Consider the following 20,007-nt stretch of genomic DNA (forward strand, 5'->3'; position numbering starts at 1 on the left):
TGGTATTTGAAACTTCAAAAACAACAACTGCACAGTATAGCATTTCATCAGGCAGCAATACATTGCATCAATTTGTCAGCACTCATCATTGCGTGTAGTTCCCCTCCCATGGCACCACGTGTGCCTCCCATCGTTAGCATTCACCTCCCACTGTTTATCGACCCTTGCGCTTCATGGAGTTTCCCCCTCTGCCTCTAGGCTGGTGTGCCACCCATTTGTATGGAGCTTCCCGTGTTCACCCTAACCGGCCCTCCTCCCGACTATGTCCCTCGTGTTTCCCCGTGTCGGAATGAGCAGAGCTGTCAGCACGGGCGTTGCTAGGGGGGGGCTAAGGTGGCTATAGCCCCTGATCTTTTGGTTGAAGCCCCGGATAGAATCTCAGGAGCTACAGCCAAAAGGCTCGCTAGCCCCCAGTCCCAACAGTTCCGACATCATCTTAGGCCCAGGTCTTTTCCAGACCTAGCAACTCCCCTGGCTGTCAGCGACAGTTCTTCCATCAAAATACGGTCTCAGTGTTACCCAGATATCTTTTGTTCTGCTCTTGGGCGGTTACAACTCTGCATAGTGTGTTTCCCTCAATTTGGAGTATGACATAACGTTCAGCCGGCGTTTCAGTGTGAGTGATCGGCCTCTAAACCATGTGCTCGTGATCAGCGACCTCGCTATTACCGATGCCATGCCCAGAAGTCTGCTCGTGGTTCTACTCTCCCCCTCGAAGACCTCCAGTAGCCAATTCAGAGGATCCCCAGGGACCGAATCATCAACCATTTCCCTCATGACCCCTATGATCTGCTGCCAAGATCTTTGCACCCTAATGCATTGCCATGCCAGATGCAGGAAGTCGGCCGGTTGCGTGTGACATTTAGCACAGTATACCGATCTATCCGGGTAATACTAGTGGAGTTGCAGAGGTGTGCAGTACATATTGTGTAAGTACTTCCAAAAGCTCCAGTGTTTTGATGTAGTTCTCTGCATATACAGCTGCCATATCAGTGACTATTACTGTACCCAGGAACTTCATACCTTCAGGGCACCATTTAAAACTGGCAAGAGCATCTTCCTGTGTGGTACTAGGCATCAGCGGTAGTATCTCGGATTTCAACCCTGATAGGGCGCCATATTGCTGCATGTCTGTCCTTATTGCCGGAAGGTTTTGTTGAGGCTCCTTGATGTATAGCAGCACGTAATCGGCATACAATGATATAATGCTAACTTTCAAATACATTTAAATCCCTCTATGACTGTGGAATTCCCTTACGTAGCATGCCAATGGCTCTATGGCCAAGGCAAATAGTAATTGGAAAGGGGGCAACACTGTCTTGTTCCTGGCAAGGGGGATATGGGCTGTGATTGAATCAAATTCCTTAGTAGCATTGCCTTCTGGGATATATATCTATAATGATCGTATCCATTGAAGCAACTGATTGCCCAGTCCGTACCTGTGTAAGACCTCACAAAGGAACGGCCATTCAACAGAGTCAAACTCCTTCCCTGCATCAATAAATGCGACAATCTCTGGGATTGCCGGGTTTATGTTGTGTTTGAGAGCAAACAGTCTCTGCAGGGTATTTTGAGTCAATCTCCCCAATATGAAGCTTGCCTGATCAAGTAGTATCAAAGATGGCAAGTGCAGTAATAGGTGATTTTCTAACTGCCTAGCTAGTATTTTATTATCTGTGTTAATAAGGGAGTCCATTAACCATAATGCGTCCATTAACCATTCGTACATACACCACAGTGACAAATATAAGCTAAAACTTTATCATAAACAAAATCATGACAATCAGTTACTTATTGTCTTCGTTAAAAAGAACAGAAGTATATAATCAATATATAAGAGACCACAACAGATTGCACAAGCGGTCATGGGTTGGGATGGGTCACATTGATTGCACAAGCGGTCATGGGTTGGGATGGGTCACATTGATTGCACAAGCGGTCATGGGTTGGGATGGGTGTCGAAGACAATGGGCCTCATTACAACTCAGGCGGTAAGGGGTTTACGGCAGCGTTAACAGCGCCGACCCTTACCGCCTGATTACGAGGTCCCCTAGCGCCATGGTGCTTTTAACACCTGCTTTTAGCAGGTGTTAAAATCCATGGCGCTAAGGGACCATGGAGTTAATTACGCCACCGTAATTTACGGTGGCGTAATTAACGCCTTCCCCACTCCCATTATGCCCTATGGGGCAAAAATAGGAATGGGGAAGGGTAAATGGGGATTGGGGACTTACCGCCCCGCCTAGGTCGGAATGGGGCGGTAAGTCCGCCAACCACCATGGCGTAAACGTAGTTTACGCCATGGTGGTAAAGTCACGGCCCAGGCGGTAACTTACCGCCTGGGTCGTAATGAGGCCCAATAAGTAACTGATTGTCATGATTTTTTTTATGATAAAGTTTTAGCTTATATTTGTCACTGTGGTGTATGTACGAATGGTTAGTGGACGCATGTGTATGAATGATATGAATTGTATGCAAAATGATATGTTCTTAAATCTTTCTCCTGCAATGCAAAATTGTTATGAGTGCTATGATTAATTCATGATTAAAATTCTGATATTCAAAATAATGGATCAGGTCTAATAAAATTCCTTGATTCCCCTTTTTCAAAATTGTATATATGAGATAGCGACCTTCACTATCATCTATCTTATCAGATAGTTTACATTGCACAGAGAAGTGGATGTACTTGGTTACCCCTCTTGAGTTTGTGGTGTGGGGGCGGCGCCATATCTGTGTATCCTCCATCCTTGCGCTGCTGGTCAAGGATCGAAAATTAGGATTTGTTGACGTGGAGCAAAACGCAGCTCCTGTGTATCAGGCAACACCCACTAGGCAGAGCTGCCTCTCAGGAACCCAGATCTAGTGCACAGCAAATCTAACTTATTCAATATTCTTTCAATGTTCCTTAGGTGTGTCCTTTAATCTTTCACACACATTCCCAAACCTACACCATGAATATCACACAGCTATGTTTGTATGTCACGACGTGCCTGGGAAGTCAAAAGTAGTGTCTGGTAGCTCTTGGCGTCAAGCTAACCAGGCTCCCCTTGACTGTTACCAGGAGCTAAATAGTTACCAGCTCCAGGCGATTTCGAACCCTGCTGGTAATCTATCGTCCCTCCCCATGTGTATTTCCTGCAGCATTAGCACCCTTACTTGGTCCTTTAATGCATATCTCATTATTTGTTGGGACCTCTTGCCCTTTTTCAACTCCCGAATATTCCAGGACATTATTGAAAAGTGCCAAGAGAGAACGCAAGTGGCAACAGTATGTGCTACAAGACCCGTAACATTAACATTAATGCTATCTTGCATTAACCCAGAATCGCAATCGCCGTAACCACAGCTTTTCCTTCTTCCCTCACACCTCCTCGAGAGTGCACTGTCGAAATGTGTGCATCCCTGTTCTCAGAATCAGTATACTGTGCCTGAATATTTAACAACCACTTAAATAATCCCATCCTCTCCAGAAACCAGTACTTACTGGTGTTGCAGCCCTCATCCCCTTGTGCACCATAACATGTTTGTAATTGCAGTTTCTGCACTGGGGGGACGTGTGCCATCGCAGCTGCTCCTCATGATTGCTGCCGACCTCAAATATGTACGTCTCCCAGCATTGCGATTATTGTTCAAGTCCATTTAGGTTGATTAGGTAAGAGGACATGGACCAACCGCCAGTGTCAATAAATTGGACATCTTGCACTGTAAAATAGGCTTCAACACGGAGCAGGTTGGTTTCTATGGGATGACACTGCAATTTCTTTAGCGTATTTCACTGCTGCCGTCGGGTCTGTGAAAAATAGGGATTTACCATCCTGTATGACTCTCAGTTTTGCCGGAAATGTCATAGCATATTGCACCCCATGCTTGCAGAGCACATTTTTGGCTTCCTGGGAGGTTTTCCGTATCTCTTGCAGTTGAGGGCCGAAATCCGGGAATAATCGAAGCACTGCTGATCCGTATGACGGTTCCCCCTTCTCTCTGGCTGCCTTCAGCAGGGAGTCCCTATCCTGGTGGTTGAATATGCAAGCTATGGCATCTACGGAGCGCCTGGTGGGGGTTTCGGGGCAAGAGTTCTATGTGCCCCCTCCACTATTTAGTGCTGCGAGACAGGTGTATTGCCCAGCACTTCCAACAGTAGACGCTCAATGAAGGGTTCCATTTTATCTACAGCTGTTGATGAGGGAACCCTATGATGCTCAGATTGTTATGTCAGGATCTCCCCTCTAAGTCATCATTCTTCACCATTACCCTTTTCATGCTCTGTTGGAGTTGCAAAACCACACTCTGCAATTTCGTGATATGGCCCTCCCCCCCCACCAGTCCGCTGTTCTGCTTCCGATGTTCTTCCACACAACTTTTTTTATCTGCATCACAGTCAAGTCCACTTTGCAGGTCAGGCTGTCAATTTTTGGGCTCAGCTTGTCGGTGCTGTCTTTCATTGCCGGCAGGGTTTGATTTAGTGTTATATCTGTGGCCGTCACTCCTGTAGGTTGCTCCGGGTTAGGTGCCTGGGCAGTGTGTGTTTTTGTGAAGTGGTCCATCTTTGCTTGTTTCTTGGGATTTACCATGGTAGCTCCCCATCGTAAATGTGTTCCCCACTGTGGTCCTCCATATCAACTCCTTCCAGTGCGAATGTCTATTGTTGCTCTCACCACACCCCAGAGGTTTGTATCACAGTAGCTTTCTGCTGCCGCTGTGTGGTGTGCCAGTGGACCTATCTTGTCCCTCCAGTGCAGTTTGTGATGTGGGGAAGCTGGGTCACAATAAAAAGCCACAGAATGTCTTCTACTTTATCTTTTCCTGCACACAGAGAGTGTACAACACACACCCATTTCCTTATGCCTCCAGACCCGGTAGCTATGGCCGCTCCAAGCTTCCCTTCTCCTAAAGCGCAGCCCCAGCCCAGTAGGGGAATTGCCTGTGGTAGACAGGGCCAGTCAAGTGGATGGTGGCTCCATGGGGCAATGGTGCCCACTGATGGGGTTAGCGACCGGCGTGCTCCCCTATAAACCCTACTGCACTAGCTCTGCTTAGAGGACAAGGCCTCCTGTGGCCTGGTTCACCCGCAGTTTGTCTAACCTGCACAGGCAGCCTGCCTGTGGACCTTCGATGGCTCTGATCTCTTGGACTCCCGCTATTGAGCACGCCATTGCATCTGGCGTGGTCACAGCCCTCCGTTGACTTCATGTGTCTCTCCAGCATGTCCTGGATGCGTCACTCCCTCGAGGGGCTTGGAACTGGCAGGGGATCCCTGTGGCTAGAAGGCAGGTTTACCATGAGGGAGCGGTGCCCCCACACTGCCACAGTCAGGACTGAGTGGGCCACCACTGCCCCATACACTGTGTCTGATCGCCGTGAACACTGCTCCTCTGCTACACCCCCCGCCAATTATTGATGGTTTGAATGCAAGGTCATCATTTTAATAATTTTATTGAAGCAGTGTTCTCAATTGCACTGTATAGTAACATTGAGGTAGACTCCCAAAAGGAACGTGATCTGATAGTTTTAAAATAATTGTAGATTCATCGTTTTTCTAATAACGAACAGGTTTCCTGCATGGCTTCCCTGCAATAGCACAGATAACAGGGATGGTCCTATCTTGTCCCTCTGGTGCAGTTTGTGATGTGGGGAAGCTGGGTCACAATAAAAAGCCACAGAATGTCTTTTACTTTATCTTTTCCTGCACACAGAGAGTGTACAACACACACCCATGTTCCTTATGCCTCCAGACCCGGTAGCTATGGCCGCTCCAAGCTTCCCTTCTCCTAAAGCGCAACCCCAGTGCAGTAGGGGAATTGCTTGTGGTAGACAGGGCCAGTCAAGTGGATGGTGGCTCCATGGGGCAATGGTGCCCACTGATGGGGTTAGCGACCGGCGTGCTCCCCTATAAACCCTACTGCACTAGATCTGCTTAGAGGACAAGGCCTCCTGTGGCCTGGTTCACCCGCAATTTGTCTGACCTCCACAGGCAGCCTGCGTGTGGACCTTCGATGGCTCTGATCTCTTGGACTCCCGCTATTGAGCACGCCATTACGTCTGGCGTGGTCGCAGCCCTCCGTTGACTTCATGTGTCTCTCCAGCATGTCCTGGATGCGTCACTCCCTCGAGGGGCTTGGAACTGGCAGGGGATCCCTGTGGCTAGCAGGCAGGTTTACCACGAGGGAGTGGTGCCCCCACACTGCCACAGTCAGGACTGAGTGGGCCACCACTGCCCCATACACTGTGTCTGATCGCCGTGAACACTGCTCCTCTGCTACACCCCCTCCCCCCGCCAATTATTGATGGTTTGAATGCAAGGTCATCTTTTTAATAATTTTCTTGAAGCAGGGTGCTCATTTGCACTGTACAGTAACATTGAGGTAGACTCCCAAAAGGAACGTGATCTGATAGTTTTAAAATAATTGTAGATTCATCGTTTTTCTAATAACGAACAGGTTTCCGGCATGGCTTCCCTGCAATAGCACAGACAACAGGGATGGTCTGTAGCGAATTGTTGAGCATTTTCCTGGGAGGATGGCTCAGCGGATAGCTCAGCGGCAACGTGCTTGCCTTGGAAGCAAAATGATACAGAGCAACACAGGTTCGATCCCCGGGTCCGTGCTTAGAAACTTCTGGGTATTAAAAGCATTATATATAACCTATCATAGCATATCTTGCTGAGCTCAGAATAATTTCGTTCTTTGTTTATCTGTCGTGCCAATGTCATTTGGATTGGCTAGAGAAAAGGTATACCACCCATTTTGCTTAAGAGAAGGCAGCAGTTTAATTGCAAGCTGACTTTATTTCTACATTTTTATTTTGTTGGTTACATTTTCGCTTGTAATTGGGTTGTATATCTTGCTTTCATTTTCCATTCTCTCTGGCTGTTTAGCTATTAGTACAGTGGTGCTGTGCACTCTGATGCTCTGCAGAGAATCTTCTACTGGTGACAGCTTGTCTGTGAAGCATGTGCAGCCGATGAGGCCTGTCTTTGCTCCACTCAGAAATAGCACATTCTTCTGCTAAATGTACTGTGTTTGGGGGCCAAATGAAGAGGTTTCAGGGGCCCGATGCAGCTCAAACCCATGATCTAAGGGGAAACAGTGGGTCCCTGCATCCAAGTTTAAACATTTACAGGGTAGAGTTTGTTGTGTCCAGCAAGGACGCAGTTAATGCAGCGTGATGAGTCTCCTCATCACGAAGACTTGAACCAATAGACATGCACGTCCTCGCCCATGCGCGTTAGTGCTTTGCCGTGAGGAAAAGAGGTAGTGATAAAGAAACACTCCTTTCTCCCCATCTCTGTGTCCCTCATTTTGGTGCGCGCTTGCGCAGCAGCAGCTAGGGCCAGTAGAGGCCCTAGCATAAAGGGAAAAAAAAGAAATCTGCCGATGAAGGTGGGATGGCTACACCTCCTTCTACAAACTTATCATTGGGGAGCACCTCGCCCTCCTAAAACTGCAAGACTGAAAAGTGACTGATCGCTGACCAAAACGCCTGAAAGTGAAGGGATAGAAAGTCAGAGGCGGACAAGTGAAGCATCTGATGACAAAGGGCCGAGTGCAGCTGCGTTTTGACGTCCAGGCCCTTTTCACATAGGAGATCAGCAAGGAGATCAGCAAGCCCTGGGACGGCAATGGGAGAGATGGCTGCAGAGAATTGAGAACTACATGGCAGCTTATGACAAAAAGGCTGCAGACAAGTTTGCCAGGAGGTTGCTGTTGCTCATTAACTTAGTTGGTGATGAAGTAGAAAATTACATCCCTACATTCCCGTCTGAAGAAGTAAAGACATATGAGCGGCTCAAGGTGGAACTGTGTACCTATTTCGACCCTCAGCGCAACGTGGATCATGAAAGACATACAGACCTGTCAAATGACGGTGAGTCCATGGATGCGCTTGCGACTTGATTGCACAAATTGGTGGCTCACTGTGACTTCCACACATTTTCAAATGAAGAAGCCATCAGGATGAGGATTATCGGTGGGTGCTTATCGTCCACAGTCAGGAAGAAACTACACTGCAAACCTCTTCCCCTGTCCACCATTCTGCAAATGGCATGGACAGAAGCAAGAGCAGATTCCCAGGCTGCGCGGATACTGCAGACTACATGATCCCTGCTTTTATGTGCAAGCGTTTCCCGGATGCAAAGTATACAAACATATCTCTTTGGAACTGCTCTTCCCTTTCCAACAACATTGAACGTTCTTCTATCACACATTCTCCACTTGCTCTTGAGGTACCATGGCGAGTGCTTTTTTCTGTACTTGTCCTAAAGCAGTTGAGATTCCGAACACTCTGAAAGAAGACCCCATGCATTTAATGAAACATGTCAAAGAGACTTTTAGCTACAGAGAGGAGGGCAAACTAACTGGTGGCTGCGGTGATATTTACGGAACCCTTCTTTAATCTTTCATATGCTCTTAGAAGGATTTAGGGTTTGGGTTTGCCTTGTATTCTTTGTAATTTCAGGCAAGTTGTTACTAATGAAACAGGTCCCAACCACAAATGCAAAGACTTTCCAGGTTGCTATTCTATATCTGATGACTTTTTCAAATGTTGTTTCTGATCCAATCATTTCTGTGTATCTTATCCATTTCTGAAAAATTATATGACCAGAAAGTTCATCTGCGGAGCACATCACAGAATTAATATCTGTGTTACCATGGCAGTTAACTTAAGACCAGTGAAGGCCAAGAAGATCCCCAGAGGAAATTGAAAGCTGAACAATGTAGTGGCTTTGCAACCAGCTGGTTAGCCACTTATGGTGTTCCCTATATGACAAGGTCACTTGGGCAGATCCAGAGAGGCAAGACTGGGGACGTGACAGTGCCACCCACTCTGCGCTGCAATTTCCAAAGGTGGTAAGTGGGGGATGCTGTAGAGGTCCACTGGATCTCCCTCGGCTGACATTAAGGGTAAGAAATCCTCCATGCCAGAAGAAGACCCTCAATGACCCAAGAAAGAAATATGCTTCCTACGTCTCAGTAGAAATGGTCAGGAAATATTCAGAGGGGACCAAATGAAGACCCTAACGGAAAAACCCTAATATATCCAGGTCAGAGAAGGTTGCAGGTGACTTGGATGTGACCGAAGAATTACCCAAATGCTTTGGGCTCTATTATTGACTCCATGCATGGAGCAGGGGGCATGAGATCAGCAAATGTCAGCAGGGGCAAACTGGGCATGGCCATGCCCCAGAACCAATAGCCAAACCTTTGGCTGCATAGGAAATTGCAGTGGGCTAACATTCGTGCTCAGTGCATAAGCACCGACTCATACAGTTCAACTTCACTAGCATCACTGACAGAAGGGAAAGCCAGCCCTCCCAAACATACCAGGCCTAGGTCGAACCCCTTCTGCCTACCTACACTTTCACTAAATCACTTTTTATCGATTTATTTTCGACTTTTTTGCCACAACATGCAGATGGCAAGTTGGGGTAAGGTATATTTTAGGGTGGGGTAGAGATTTAAGGGGCAGGTGCAAGGCGTCGCCCCTCGCATTTTGCAGCAAAAAAGTGTCTACGTCGGTAAACAAAAAAGTGTTGAAAGTGTAGGTTGGCAAAAAGAAGTTGGCAGTCATTCATAGAACCCTAGACGGAGTGGAGTAGCAGCTTGGAATAGCCAGTTCCCTGCAAACATATCAGGCAGAGCTCTTGCTGAGGATATCCAGTTCCCCATGAACTTTCAAGGCAGAGCACTGTCATTGGGAGCAAACATGACACTTTTCCCTTACCTCAAAAACAGGGGCTTGGGCAAAACAAAAACTAAATCATTAGAAACCTCCCTCACCTGTACCTATGGACGGGGTGGGTGTACCCAAAAGAGGTGGAGGTGGGTGCAGATGGCCAGGGATGCTAAGGGCCATGCAAATGCAGAACAGAACAGAGGTGCCAATAAGAGCCCTTATTGTCCCAATCACTCTACTATCACACTACACAAGGGGATATAACTTTCCTAGCTCTGTGTGAGATGGATGGCTTTTCCTGAGATCTGGTGTTAGAGAGAAAGAGAAGAGTTGGTGAAACATTGGAGGATGCGCTGAGAGCAAGGAGGAGAGAGAGGGAAAGGTTGGAAGAGGTGGAGGGAGAGCAATAGCAGAAGGAAGAGCTGCAGTGGCAGCAGGATCAGGAGAATGTAGGGGAGAAGTAGTATGAGTTGGGGCAGAATTTGATGGAGGAGAAAGATTAGGGGAAGGCAATCGGGATTCTGGATAGGAGGAGTAGGTGTGTAAGAGCTGAGACCACAGGATGGTCACCTGGGAAAAGAGTCCACGTTACCTGTGAGCTCCAGGGGACTGCAGTTTCCCATTACAAAGTGTTGATGTTCAGCATCTGACTGGCCTATAGGGCAGTTCCTGGAGGACCAGTCCAACAGATGTTTGTGGACTGGTTTAGTGTGCCGTCGTGGGACAGTGGAGGACTTGAGGGACTGTGCTGCTTTTAGTTTTGACATAAGGTACAGGCCCAACGAGTTTTAAAATGCACACTTTCCCAAACATTGGGCCTCATTACGCGTTTGACAGTCAATCTGTGATTTCTCTGTGGAATTACCACCAAACTCTTTCACCATTGCTGCCACCAATTAAGCTTAATTACTACCAGATTGTTGTGGTGTTAAGGCAGTGCTAATCCTCATTTTCTGAGCTCATTGGACTCAATGGGAAACTTCCCAGATTTACTGCGAGAGATCATTCTGCCACTGTAAATCTGATGATTTTTGGAAGCAAATTGGAGGATTTACCTCTGGCAACATGCTGGAGTGTGATTTGGCCCAGTATTTCTTGATACCTGCCATCACACAAAGTGTGGTCAAGGAATTTACACGACAAAGGGCTGAGCCACTAGACACAGGAGGATTTGCCAAATTGAGTCAGAACGGGATCAGATGCCTTGTTACCTGGATCTAAAGAGTGCTGAGGAGAAAAAAGGATGATTCCGAGTCCAGTTCCTTTCCATCTAGAATGGGACAGTGCCAGCCACAGGGATCCTGAGACAGCCACCCTAGAGGCTGATTCCCGGCCACAGGATTTACTCAACAACTAAAATGTAAGTGATCCCATACCCCATTGTGTTTTAAAATATTAAATCCCTTAGTAATAGAATCCTATGAAGAGGGGTCACTCCTCGCACAAGTAATACTTTTCAGAAAGTAGACAGACGTTTCAAAACAATACAGTTATGCTGTCGAATTTATTGTGAAGAATAACCCTTTTAAGGAAATGTATTATTTGTTAAAGTACATTAAGGGGAATATAACAATCTCACATTACCAGTAATAAAGTTTGAAAAATATGGTTACGTACATTTAGTGGAAAAGGAACGATGCATAGCTGCATGTGCCAAAGTTCATTCACCAGTTGTGTGCATGATGTAGGTGAAAACGGAAGTCCAAGTCCGCACACAACACACACGACTTAGATATAAGTCTGGCTACTGCTCTCTCTTTGTGAATGTCTCACAGAGTTTTTAGTTTGTTGCTAGATATATCGGCTCCTGCGCGGATCCCACAATTCAGTGAGGTAGAGGTGCCCACAGTTTGAAAATACATATGAACGAAAACTGGAGAATTTGAAAGAACAATTAGTTATGAAACCCCCAGCAACATACAAAAGAATGCAATGAATACCAAAACGCTTCACTGGAGTGACCAATGTAAACATTTTAAAAATTGTCAACATCAAAACTCCATATGGATGTCGCATAAGTATCATGGAGGATTGCATGTTATGATTGATGAGAGTGAAAAAAAGAAAGAACTAGCAGTTGGGAAGTGCTATCAAGTCGCTAAGCAGTGATCTAGTTGTAAGTGTTGACCTGCACAATGATGGAGGCGCTGAAGGAGGAGCCTAAAAAAGAAGCCTTCCGTGGTCGGCTTACTTGGGCAGAACAGGCATGTGTGGGAGTTCTGCAGTCACATATCCAGAGGCAAGACTAATAGGTGGGATTCAGAACTTTTTTTGACAGTTACTGCTACCTGCACCTACAGTACAGAATAGACATCTTTTTGGAAAGAGGGTTTGTATAAAGAGATACCCAACTTTTGTTATGTTTGTGTTTCCCTGTGACCACCTCCTTTCCTACAGGTAATTAAGAGGTCAGGGTCTGGAAAAGTAGTTACTTGCTTTATCTCCTCACTGCCGTAAGCACCATGAGACAGTGTCAGAAAATGGATATAACGGCATTGAATTGAGGAAATGAGACTCAGTTCATTGAGGTGTATCTACGAGTGTGTATAGAGGGTTCCTTCTGAAGTAATTATTGAACAATAAAATGTTGTACACAAATAAAACAAGAAATTATGAGCCACACTCCTGTATATGGATCTTACAGGAAAAGAGTTTATGCATCTCCCTGTGACAAATGGGGACATCGCCTGAGAAGAATCAGGAGATAGCCCATTTTAAAAGAAGGGGCATATGAGATCATTACGAGTTTGGTGGTATCTCAGCAGTAAATCCGCCGCAATACCACCAAACTGTAATACCATTAAACTTGGTCCGGCAGTATTACCGCTGGATTTCAAGTGGCGGTGGCAGTGTTAGTCCCCATTTAATTGGAGTCCATAGGACTCCATGGAGGATTTTGGTGGAATTACTGCTGCTGTAATTCTGCCAAAATGTGGCTGAAAGGTGGTGGATATACCCCCAGCTCATGGCTGTAGGTGAATCCTCCAACTTACCACCAAACTCATAGTTGGGTAGTGCAGTACTGCGGCGGTATGCAGTATTACTGCTGCTTTTTACCACATCAACCAACTTATAATGAGTCCCATAGTCTTCTAAACACAAGTCCTGATGAATTTCGTACACTGTTAAAATGGCAAAAACTGTTTGGCATTTGAAAACAGTTGAGCTAAAATAGGCCTAAATTGATGTACTCAAAGCAATTGTTTTCATTCAAGGTTTCACAAACATATTTTATTGGTGTTTTAAATGTAAGCATTGAAACCTTTTGGAATTGAATGTGTCCACCCTTACGGTCCCAAAAAAGCTTAGCAGGAAACAGAGTGCAGACATTTGGCGACTGCCCATGCGGCTACTTCATTGAAAAGCATAAGTAAAATTAGGCAATCCAGTTTGCCTATGGCCACAAATCATGTTGGGTTATCACTGGGGCTTAAGGGGACTATCTCTCTATGATCAAAAAGGTAGTGCTTCGACATGGACATAGGGCATAGATAGGCTTGACTCCCGCCCACCTACAGATACATAGATCTTATCACACGTTTCTTTTGTTTGTACTTACAAACAACTGAATTACTGTGTACAACTGAGGACACTTCCTCACTGTGAGATAAGAACCCACGTCATGTCTGCCACCTTCAACCAGTCCTAACCTTTTGGTCAACAACACTTTGCCTGTCAGAACTTCTTGAATACTTTTAATAGGGGAAAATGAACTAGAAGTCACATAATCTAACGTTCTGTGGTCTTAAAAGGAATGACAGAGTTTGCTGAAGGTATCACACGTACCATGGAGCCACCTGGCAGCCTTGCTCGCCCGCCAGGAAAGAAAGCATGAAAACAACGGATGACGCCACTTAGTCTCGCTTTCTAGATTGTGTTTTCATGCCACAATTATCTTCACGGCTGTTTGTGGGATATAGAGCATAACATTGTTTGTTATATATAAAATGTTGTTTCTATGACCAATAACATACCAGAATGTTATTGCCAAGTACTGAACAGACAGAGCGGGTAAATAGTTACTGGAACACGTACGCGTTTCTAATTTGAACCCACCCAAAATGGTTTATTTGCGCACAATGCACTGGCCAACAGGCCGCCTAGTTGTTGTTTAGGTTGACAAGTGAATTGTGATAGGAAAACATGTGTGTTTATGTGAATGAGAAACACTGCATTTGTGTGTTTTACATTCGAAAATATAAAACATTGTTACCCGAGAAAACGTTGTTTACTGTTTACGCATGCAATCATTTGCTAGTCCTTTATTTGTGTTTCTTGAATTTATAGAGTGAGGAGGGCCTTTCCTGGGTCTTGAGTGCCTTTTGAACATGGCCAATAAACATTGTGGCATAACAAAGCGAGATTGCAAATGTAAACTTGGTTTATATCTGGCTGTTTACTGGACAGCACGTGTCCTTTGCCACCTTTTCTTGCATTGTAAACACATGTTGTACTTTTTGTAATGCAGCAATCTACAATGCAGGTTTTTTTTAAACGTATTCTTTTTGAAGAGATGTTTTAAGCAAAGTGAGCTCGATTTCTTTGAGTACCTCACTGAATGAAATGTTGTACTTGCCAAAGTACCATTCCTCATGTTTTTAGCAAGTGCAAAAACTGCCCTAGTGCAAATACATATTCTGGCCGATTCATGGAAAAATTAGCGCAGAAAAAGGGGGATTTGCGCGCCAAAACACGCGCAAGTGCCGGTTTGCCGATTCATGGAGCACAATGCCTGTGGCTCACCGTAGACCTGCAATGAATCCGCGCGGGCCCAACACGTCACTGCAATATCACAAACGCCTTCCCCGAGACACCCAGCGAAGGGACGCACCATCCTTCACATTCACCTAAAAAGGTGGCGGAACACGTGGAATGCGTTACGTGGGAAGTGCCCGAGCAAAATACTCGCAACGCCCACACGCGCGCCGACAACACGTATTCATGGAACCAAACAGGACTCACCGGCACGCGTGCAAAGACATGCAAACCCGGAAACACGTCCGCCAAGCGAAAGCTGGCGTAAGCGTCATGGCGCACCAATACAATGCATAAATAGACACGCAAAATACAAACGAGGGTATACAGCTACGATGAACGTGCCATTTCTCGCACAGTGACCGTCGGACACCGCAGTAGGAAGAGGAGAGCCAGGGCCCACATTTTTTTTACCCGGAACCAGCCTTTTTGGGATGCCTGATGTCCAGGTCTATGCCAGGTATAGATTCTCACCTCATATCATCCTAGACCAGGTCAGGGAGTGGGAAGATAACCTCTCATCACCCCCCCAGTGCTCTCAAGCACTGAGCCCCATGGAAAAGGTGCTCAATCTACTGCATTTTTTGATCACTGGGTCATTTCAGCAGACAACTGCCATTGTCGGGGGCATTTCACAGGCCACACAGTCACGCTGCCTACACCAGGTGTTGGAAAACATGACTGCACGCTCCTCAGTCCGCAGGAACCTATACATGCCCATAACACACAGAGAAAGGCAGGCCGTGGTCCAGAACTTCTATGGGGTGGCGCACTTCCCTAAAGTGCTTGTGCCATCGATTGCACCCATGTGGCTCTTCGTCCTCCTAGAGCCACGGAGCACATCTATCACAACCGCAAGCACTGGCATTCCATCAACGTGCGGGTTGTATGTGATGCCAAGGGAATCATCACCTCTGTATATGCCAACTATCCCGGGTCTATCCATGATAGTTTCATATTCCGAATGTCACCCCTACACCGGGCCCTGTAGGCTCGTAGGCATGGCAACACATAGCTCATTGGTGAGTACAAATGGCCCTGCAAATGTACGCATGTCTCACACAGACCAAACCACACCTCTGACAAGCCATCTCACCTCCACAGGGGACAGTGCCTACCCACTGAGCACCTACATGATGACACCAATACGGAATCCTGCCACACCACCCCAGGTAAGATACAACGCATCCCATATTGCAACCCGAGCCATACTGGAGCGCACATTCGAAGTGCTCAAGTCACGCTTTCGCACCTTCGACCACTTTGGTGGCGAGCTACTATATGCACCACCAGTAGTGTGCAGGATCATTGTGGCAGCATGTGTCCTGCACAATGTTGCAACACGGCAGGGCGTACCGGTGGACATGGTGGTGCCCCCACATCCTTAACCACATGCTCGCCTGCTGTGCATGGGAGGGGAAAGGGCACGTGGTGAGCCTGCCCGTACCCAGCTTGTGGCGCAATATTTCAACTAAAATCCAACCCCTGTGGAGTGTACACAGGCCTGGCACATACCAGGTGACAATCGATGATGACAAAGGGACAATCATCTGTCACAACCTTTCCACTGTGAGAAACTGTCCATGGAAGTGCTACATTGTGTGCCTCCCTTACAACTAAAACAAAAACAATCTTCTGTGCACAAAAGGCACACATGGAAGATGCAGTATGCCACCATCCCCATGCACGAATACACATCCAAATGACTATAAGTCACCGAAAGCCCCCCCCCAGGCTCCATGACAAGGGGTTCAGGGGGGCGGCACCCAGGACAGTGGAGGGCAGGATGCAACTCAACACCCACATGTGTTGAAGCTGAAGAAAAAAAAAACCTCCATGGGTCTCATGGTCCGCACGGCCATCATGGATTGGGAGAGCTGTCACTGCTGTCGGCACCCTGTGGTGTAGCAATAGAAGGTGTCACTGGTATGGGAGGCTGACCCTGTGCAGCCCTGGCCTGGTCTTCCATGGCAGTGGCCATGCAGGACTGTGAGGTGCACATCTGCAACATGATGGCACGGATGTCAGCATGCAACACCTCACGGGATGCACAAAGTTCTGCTTGCAACACCTCACGGGTTGCTCGCAGTTCCTCTGATATGGTGTGTGTCAACTGTTGCATGAGCACTTTTGAGCATTGTATGCTGCAGTGACCTACCCTCTGCCCTCAGGGCAGCCCTGTGGACCCGACCCTCTGCAGCCATGGCTGCACGCAGGGACCACATTTCTGGCCATCTGCACCTGTTGCTGGCCTGCATCTGGAGCATGTGTGAGCGGCATGTGGACCGCACTGCTTGCTGTCGGAGTTGCACCTGTCTTTCTGGGGGGAGAATGGAATTGGCCACCCTATCCATGCCCTGAGCCAACATCTCATGAGCAGCCCCCTGCTGTTGGGCAACATAATACATGGACTGCTCCCACACATCGTGGCCTGTTGGCACACAGCCACCACATTGGCATGCAACATGCCTGCTTGGCCCAAGGAAACCTGGCCCTTGATGTGCTGGCAGTCTGTGGCTGTAGGACTGCATCCCTCCCTTGAACAGCTGTCCCAGGAACAGAAGCCAGTACTGTGGAACGTGGCCTTGCAGCCTGAACCACCACAGACTGTCGTGCTGACACTGACTGGCCTTGTGAGGGTTCTTCCCTCACCACAGATGCTTGTGATAGGCCAGCACCAACAGTTGAATTACTCACCTGCGACAGTTCCAACAATTCATTGTCCAACTCACAACCAGAGCCATAAGATTCCTCAAAGGCAGAGTAATAGCAAGCAATTCCCAGGGTGGATTGCAGCACCAGTGGGTTCTAATGGCCCAACACACCACGTCCTCCACTGGTGCCTGGTTGTGGCCAACTCTCCTGTCCCTCTTCCATCTCCTCACCTGCACCCAGCGGCTCATCACCTGCAGAAGGACAGCCAAATACATCAAGATACTGTTAGAAATTCCAGCCCACACACATAGGTATCATAATGCAGTCATGCAACACATCAATATGTCCTGTCAGTGAGTACACAAACTCTGCCACGTACGCAGTGTAATTGGAAGGCAAGGGGATCATGAAATCAGACATGGATGCGCGTTAAGGGCACAACACCACATGTAGTGCATGGTGCGAAGCATCTGCTTCACCCACAAGCACCAGACAAGCACAGTTGAGTCACCAGCATCACTGATGGACAGACACAGATGACACTAGCATGGCCATGCCTGAACCGTCACACTGCATGACATGTAAGGTGATGGCCACTGGCCCTGATCCATGTACAATGCATGTGAAATGACATAAACTGGAAATACCAATATTCATGAACACAAGTGTTACATGATGCTAGGATGCTAGGGTGGTGGAACAGAGTGAAGGCAGGCATGATTCCATGAGTTCGGGTCACATCGACAGAATCCAAGAGAATAGCCATGTAGAAGGTGGGACCTGGCCATGGAACTGTACAGGGCCATTGCAGTACATGGGAACGTGCTCAACGTACAATTAAACAACATTTCCCGGGAAGGCAAAGTTGCAGTACAATGGCAGTGTAAGGGCAAGTGTATGATTCAGGTGTCAAGTGCCGTCAGTGGGTTGTAGGGAACTAGCAAATACCCCCAAGTGTGGGTGTTGGCTGGGAGCCAATTCCATCATCACAGTCATAGTGTGATACCTGTCCCGTAAACCAAGGGACCATACACCCAAACCATTTGTGTGTGAGCTGCAGAGGGAACAGAGCAGAAGCACATGAATATCTGTATAGTCCGTCACAGTAGTCCAGCATGGGATTCACCAGTCCCCCGGAGACAGTGAGCTGTTGGGGGAATGGGCTGTAAGGCAGAATACCTCTGGGGAGGGACAGCTGGCAGGGTGACCTCTCACAGATGTCAAGTGATGTGACGAGAGAATGAGAGTGTGAATAGGATGAGAAGCACAGGCAATACGCCATGCCAGGTTTCAGCAGGAAGAGGGTCAAAAGAGGCAGTAGAGAGACTGACATGGAATGAGTGATTAGGAGTGGGGATGATGATTGACCCGGTGGGAAGCACATTGGCCGCATGCAACATGTATGTCAACAGGCACATACCAGTCCACCATGACATGGTCAACCCATGTGAGTCATGAAAATGTTGAAAAACTGCTAAACAATCATTACACTTCATCCAAGCAACATACACATGTCCCGGATACACATGCATCACCACTCACCTGACAAATCCTCGTAGTTCAGCAGGTCTTCCACACCTTGGACCTGCTCCACTTCAATGAGATCACTGATAATCTCCTCATGTGGAGTGAGTCCCTCGTCCTCTGGCTGTGACCCACCTCCAGTCATCAGAGTAGAGAATTAGGCGGCACCCAGCTTATCCTTGGCTCTGCGTCGGAGATCATTGCAACGCTTGATCACCTCCTGCGGAGTGTGCCTCTCATGGCCCATGGCGTTTATACGATCCGTGACGACCTGCCAGAGGGCCATGCGCTGAGCAGGCGTATGTGTGCACCCTGACTGCACAAGAATGTCACGTTTGTGTCCCAACACGTAGTCCATGAGGATGTCCAGCTCCTCATCACAGAAGCTCCTCTTCCTTGACATTTGGGTCTCCTGTGCCGTGCCTTGGGTTGGAACATGTCCCGCTGCTGCACCCTTTCATCTCTTGCAAGAACGTGCAGACCCAGAGTCGCTGGTGCCACTCTGGTCAGTAGGGGCTGGAGCACTGGGGGTCTGGGGCATGGCATCAGCTACTGATGTGACAAGAGTAGGCCGGCTTGCAGGTATCCGTCCCAGGGCACTGGTGCCAGTAGCATGCGCCACACGTTTCTTGCCCCTACGGGCAAGGACGTCTGCCCCAGAGTCACTGCGGGCCTGGGCCGCGACTACTACTGTCCGGGCAGGCTGACCTTGAGCCTGGGTGATGGTAGCCACAGCTGCCCCTCCAGCATCCACACCCTGGCAGTGCTGGACAGCAGATGTCACTGCTGTACTGTGACCCTGGGGGCTGGTGCCAGTAGCCTGCACCGCATGTCTCTTGCCCATGTGGAGCCTGAAATCGGCCCCTGAGTCACTCAGGGCTGGGGCCAGGACCACTACAGTCTGGCCTGAATGACCCTGGGCCTGGGGGGTGGTAGCCACAGCTGCCCCTCCAGCATCCACACCCTGGCAGTGCTGGACAGCAGATGTCACTGCTGTACTGTGACCCTGTGGGCTGGTGCCAGTAGCCTGCACCGCATGTCTCTTGCCCATGTGGAGCCTGAAATCGGCCCCTGAGTCACTCAGGGCTGGGGCCAGGACCACTACAGTCTGGCCTGAATGACCCTGGGCCTGGGGGGTGGTAGCCACAGCTGCCCATGCAGCTTCCAGACCCTGGCTGCTCTGGACAGCAAATGGCACTGCTGGTCCGGGACCACAGGTGCTGGGTACGTCAGCAGCAGCTGCATCTCCCTGACCCTGTTGGCAGGGGGCATAGCTCTCCCTGCACGTGCCTGTACACCTTGCCCTAGTCACCCACCTCGCACACCTCGTCACCTTGCCCCCCTTGGGCACCTCACCCACCTTGGCCACCTCACCCACCTTGGTCACCTCTGCCAGGT

Source organism: Ambystoma mexicanum, chromosome 6q, assembly GCF_040938575.1.
Source record: "Ambystoma mexicanum isolate Mex_15411 chromosome 6q, UKY_AmexF1_1, whole genome shotgun sequence".
NCBI lineage: Eukaryota > Metazoa > Chordata > Amphibia > Caudata > Ambystomatidae > Ambystoma > Ambystoma mexicanum.